This window comes from Limulus polyphemus, unplaced genomic scaffold (genome assembly GCF_000517525.1).
Source record: "Limulus polyphemus unplaced genomic scaffold, Limulus_polyphemus-2.1.2 Scaffold583, whole genome shotgun sequence".
NCBI lineage: Eukaryota > Metazoa > Arthropoda > Merostomata > Xiphosura > Limulidae > Limulus > Limulus polyphemus.
The window spans coordinates 269377-275838 of NW_013666193.1; the positions used below are offsets into that span (position 1 = coordinate 269377).

General features: G+C 36.9%; 1 long non-coding RNA gene across 1 annotated transcript in view; it reads right to left on the reverse strand.

Moving 5' to 3' along the window:
- Positions 1-1350: 1350 nt before the first annotated feature.
- Positions 1351-6462, reverse strand: part of LOC111085735 — a 30101-nt gene continuing 24989 nt past the window's right edge. Inside the window, exon 4 of the long non-coding RNA XR_002610546.1 lies at positions 1351-1437. This is a non-coding gene — a long non-coding RNA (uncharacterized LOC111085735). The remainder of the gene's footprint in view (positions 1438-6462) is intronic.

The window sequence follows — 6462 nt, forward strand, 5'->3', positions numbered from 1 at the left end:
CGTGTGTTTAAGTTATAGTGACTGTGGAAATTCTGTGTATTGCAAAGTTGTATCGAGAAAGAATAAACTAGTTTTAATCAAGAAGGGACTTGTATCGCTGAAGTCACTCGGAAAGAATTTTTACCGGAAATTATCAAATGACCAGAGACGTAACAATACTTACCAGCTTCTGTATAATATTATACTGTAAGGGAGGAGTAGGGCATCTAAACTTTTTTTAATCGTACATGGCAGTTTTTTGAAAATAAAAATAATTTTATATTTACAGGGATCAAAAATACATTTACCTAAACATCACTATTTGGCTTATCATACAACATGAAGAAACATCAATCAATGAATCTGAATTTCTGTTAGAATTAGCTAGATATTAAAAATTCATATTAGAGTGTATCATTTCAGTCCAGTGACGGAACATCGATGATACGTTATTAATAAAAGAATAACAATAGATGTTCAAATTCTCAATTAGAAGTATCAAATAGCTTATTTAGATCAAAAACACTATAAATACTAAAATAACACGTGTATCTTTAGCGCTCTTTATATAGATTGTTATTTGCATAAAATGGTTATGTTTTTCTCTGTAACTGACAGAAGAACTTGGCTGATATTCTCTTACAAAAATGGTAATCATTGTCGCATAAGTTAATCATAATTCATATTTTTTCATATGTAATAAATTAACATTGATACTTTGTATTAATGATGAAACCTGAAACAATGTTGTTGTTTTGAAAATCAAATATGAACACACACCTAATATTTCGATATCAGCTGACGCCTTTCTCACATACAATTTACTGGCCCTCAGATTTAAACTTAAATGTTTTAGCTCTATTAATAGTTTAGTGTTTTCTCAACTCTATAAGTAGATTAATGTGATCAGTAATTCTTTTTTGTAATTTAAGTCAATACCATAATACGAAACGAAACATGTATATCATACCGAGTTAAAAGATTTATCCCAGTTGTGTAAAACTAATCAAAATTCAGTCTTAATATTGAGTAATGCGCCATATTTCACATTATAGATAGCACTCCATTCCAATGTACAGTGTATTAATACTTCCTTCCACGTTCTTTCAGCTCGTCTGTACGATACAAGTGAACCTTGTTACACAATTTAAATAAACCTTTTTTTTTTTAAATGAAAACAACAAAACAAATCCCAAACAATTATTAAGCACAAATGAATTAATATTACTTTGCTTTCTAGTCTCTGGTGTTCGACTTGAATGTATTGGTTTTCAACTTTCATAATCATATTTAACTAAAACAATCCAACTGCTGAAGAACAACCCTGAAAATTCAATTTTCAGATTAGAATAAAAATAAAAATCTCAATTTTACAAACTACGTACCATCTGGCCTCATGGGAATTTGATTACAATAAAAAAGATAGTTGTCGTTGAGCTTGATATCATCTTCTTTTCCCTAGTAAAATATTTGAAATGTATTAATTTCCTTAGCTATTCGATAACTATTTCCTAAACGATGTTGCCACTGTGTAAATAAAACACTCTGTTTATTTAACAATATTCTTTTATTAACCATTTTCAAGAAAATAGTAAATGAGATAGTTATTCTCCAAGTTACAGAAATAAAACATACAAGGAAAAACGGAGACAATTATAGATATTTACTTAAAATTCTATATAAATATAGATTTCTGCTTTGTTCCTTTGTAATTAAGCGCAAAGCTACACAATGGGCTATCTGTACTGTGTCAACCACAGGTATCGAAACACGATTTTAGCGCTATACGTCTTCGTACTTACAGCTGTGCCATTGGGGGGGGGGGGGGGATAAATATTGATACACATGAAGCTCGAATTTTCTAGTGTACAAAAATTGTTGTTGTTAAGGTACACAATGGGACATCCGAACTATGAGCACCACGAATATCGAAACTCACTTTTTAACATCAAAAGACTTACTGCTGATTCACTGGAGGGCAGTATAAAAAATTATTTAAAAAAAAACACGTCATGCGCCCAACTTTGCGCAATTGCTACCAGGATAACTGGCTGATAGCATTTTCTTACTACCAACAATTGCGTTCAGGTTCTTCTAGTCATGGATATATAGATCGGAAATTGTGGTGCTTCTAAGCAATTAAAATATTTTGTGGCCAAATTTGACGTAAATAAACTGTTTTGAAGCATGTGGTGTTTTCACGTAAACTCATTTCCCAAAAAAGTAAATTAGGTATTGTCAGGTTTTTATGGATGGATGAATGGACCGGATTCTTTACAGTAGGTGTCTATGACTTGTTGGTGATAAATTTCAACAATAAACAATCAGCACATAGTCCACTTGTTTTAAAATAATATATTAAACCAAGTCAAGCGCATATACAAACATTCGTTACACTGTGGTTATCACAGTTGTATCCAGAGTTTTATATAATTGTCTCTTTTTTGTCAAAGTCCCAACAGTCTGGTTCAATTACTTTGTAACCCAACTGACAAGACAAATTCTCTACTCTGTTATTACGATACACTCTGTCATAATATCATTTTTAAAAAATCGTTACTATACCTCTTTATGGTTAATTCGTAATCATGCTGTCTAGATCTATCTATATATATCTAACTAATTAAATATAACTACATTTTAGACGCATATTTATAGCCTGACGAAGGCTTAGAACGTTCCACACACTACTATGATGCAATGATACTTAATTAAAACAACGAGAAAAGCTTAGAACGTTCTAGTAACATAACGCAATAATACAACAATCGCCAATACACAACAATTGAACTGCACAACACGATTCGTAAACAGTACGTATCCAAACCTGCAATAAACTATCGCTTCTAAAAATAACTAAATTTAACACTCGCGCTATATTTAAACGGAAACACTCGTGTATATCTAACAATAATCCCCTTTTCCAGAGAAATATTTTTATACTATATACAAAGACTGTTTTCAGATCATGTACAAAGTATACTCATACAGTCTGCACCAACATTTGCAGTCCACCTGATGGCTTTAGTGTGGAACCAATAGTTCTGAAGGTACAATGCTCACGTCACGATCCTCGCATTGTCGATTTTGCACCTATGGATGTATGCAAGTGACTGATAGTTTGTTTGGATGATGAACTATTTTTTATAGAGGTAATTCTGGAACTTCTGAATGGCAAATAGGATGGCCAGACACTCTCGTTCAATCACAGAGTAGTTCTTCTCACTACTTAACAGCTTTCTACTAGTGTACATTACGGGAAACAGTCTGTCTACATGTTCTTGCAGAAGCACTGCTCTAATTCCAATCTCTGAAGAATTGGCCTGAATGACGAACGGTTTGTTGAAGTCTGGCATTCTAAGGATTGGCGAACTTCCTAACACATTCTTCAACTTTTGGAATGCCATTTGCTGTGGCTGTTCACATTTCACCTTGTTGAGTTGGCCTTTTTTGATCAGGTCAGTCAATGGTTTAGTGATTCAGCACAGTTTGGGATACACTTCCTATAGTATCCCCCTAACCCCATGAAGAATCTTACTTGCTGCTTTGTCAATGGATGTTGTATATCTTGTATGCAGGTTAGCTTCTCCTCTACCATGGCTAACTGTCAGTCACACACCTTGTGTCTAACAAAGACCAGCACAGAATATCCAATATAGCACTTAGATGGTCTAATGGTCAGATCTCCTGCTCTCACTTGCCGAAACAGCTATCTAAGGTTCTCCATGTGGTCTTCCCATCTGGTTGTGTGGGTCATAATGTCATCCATATAATGCTCAATGTTGGTGGTATTGTACAATATCTTCCTAATCATCCAGTTGAATGTCACTGCTGAGTTGATTAACCCAAATAGCATCTATCTGTTGTCACAAAGGCTGTATTCTCTTTAGATTCTGTCTCCATTGGGATCTGCCAATAACCTTTACTGAGGTTGATCTGGGTAAAGAACCTGGCCCCATCTAGTTTCACCATGAGAGTCTCTGAGTTGCCAATAGGTTCATGAGGTTCAGTTTCTGGAAATATAGGCAGAAGCCCTTTTCTTCGCGATTATCACTGGTGAACAGTAAGCTGAATTTGAAGATTCAATCATTCTGACTTTTAACATTACCCCCACTTCTTGCATAGATTATCTGGTAGGGTTTTACCTTGACTGGATCCTTGGTCATGGTCTCAATCTCGTGTTGCACAAGGTCTGTCTTGCCTGGTCTATCTGTGAAGTCATTTGCATACTGGTAAATTAGATCTTGTAGCTCTTTCTTTTGCTTGCCAGCCAGTTCTTCACTGATGTTGACGTTTTTGTATGTCTCATCTCCACCCAGCAGTCTTAGGTCTAATAGTCATCAACTTCTGGTTCTGCATCTATGACAGCCACATCTGCAATGTACATGTGTGTCTCAGTAGCTGCACCTATTAGATCTTCTTAACAGTCAAAGTACTTCTTCAACAGATTGACATGGTAGATCTTGGTCTTTCCATCCACTTACCTTATAGTCCATTCTGTTGATCACTCCCCGAACTTCAAAAGGTCCTTTCCACTGCAGGGTGAGTTTTTCGTTGTCTGTGGATAGCAGAACCAAGACCTACTGTACGATCTTGAAACGTTGATTCTTAGTCTTCTTGTCACAGAAGTGCTTCTGACTTCTTTGAGCTGGATACAAACTTTCTCGAGCAAGTTAACAGGTCTTCTCCAGTCAGTATCTTAGGTCTAATATGTGCTGGTATGTGTTCCTCACTTCTGACTTTTCTTCTCCTCTTCTTTCAATATCTGCACTGTTCTTCCATACAGTACGTCGAATATTGTACTCGCTTGTGGGACTTCTTGGTAAGCAAATAATATGTGGTCTCTCCTAGCATATATTCTTCAGCATGCTCTTTAAAATTCCATTGACTCTCTCACAGAGTCCATTACATCTGGGGTTGTATCTGGTGGTAAAGACCTGCCTAATACTGATGAGCCTGCACACCTCTTGGGTCAGTTCTGAGGTAAAATGGGTCCCTCTGTTACTCAAGATTTCTTTTGGGAAACCTACTCTGCAGAACACTTTTAGGAGGACTACTGTCAGCATGTACCAGTTGTACTTGTCGGGTACTGATGCTAGTGGTCAAATCACGCCCACAGCTACTGTAATCAATGGCTCTTCTATGAGAAGCATCTCACGCAGTGACACGTTGGCTACCTTCCCCCTAGGTATTGTTTTTTGGCAGATATCACATGACCTGCAGAATATGGTCACATCTCCGATGATTCCAGCCAATGAAAGTTGCTGGGGATTCTTTCTACCGTCTTCTTCCCTCTTAAGTGTCCTCCCACAATCGAATCATGAGTCAACTTGACCATTTAAGTCCAGTATTCTGTTTGTATACTATGATCTGTATAAATTCCTCAGTAGAACTGCTTTGATAGATCCAGAACAACACTCCTTTCCATTCCTCTATTCTGTAAGCCCATTTTCCCTTTATCCTCTGCTCGACTTTCTCCTGGGTACTGCCCCAAAGTTTCTGCAGTGAAGAGTATTTCTTTTGTGCTTCCTTCAGTTCCCATAGACCTACATTCTGGATGCCACATTTCAAGACTTGCAGTTGCTTGATGTCTTGCTTTCTTTTTTTTTTCTGGAGCTCTTGTGGTGACTGCAGATATCTCATCAGTCTCTTTTCTGTCTGGTTTCTCCAAACTTCTACTGCTTAATGTATTGCCAATCACCAAATCATAAATGGTTGCATTCATACACATGGCCTCAATGTCTCCCACATAGTATGGAGTGTCCACTTTTATTCTTGTTATGGAAAGCTTTCTCACTGTCCTATCAATCAGTAGACACAGATGTACCTTGCCCATCATCTGATCATCAGATACTAGACTAGTTCTCACTGCTGCACCCAGTGTTTTGTGGGGCATTCATTTTCTTGTCCCCGACTCAAACTTCATCTACTGGCATTTTCTGGTTTGTTGTCACTTTTCAATGTTTGTCACGTGTTCCAATCACTACTGGTACTGTTAACCCATTTGCTAACTTGGGTTGACCATCAATCGGGCACTGCTTAATCATGGTAATAACACTTCCAATTTATGGTGAATCTAACGAGTTGTTTTCATTCTGTTTCTTCTGGCAGCAGCATCTACAGTGACATTCACTCTTTTCTTGTTTCTTGCCAGCACTATCTCTTTTCATCTTTCTCTTCCTCTCTTCTCTCTTGATGCTCTTTTCTCTCAATGTCTTGTTATTGTTTAACAAATTCTCGTAGATCACCATCTTTGAACCCATGTTGCTCACCCATCTCTGTCCACTTATCTACAATATTCTCACCACCGCTACAGCTGTGCAAATATAGACCTATTTGCCGGTTGTTTACATCTACTTCTACCACAATTTACACCTGTAGATCCTGGCTGGGTTGCCACTATCAGGTTTTCTGTGTATAGATGGACCAGATTCTTTACAGTAGGTGTCTGTGATTTGTTGGCGATAACTTTCAACAATAGAC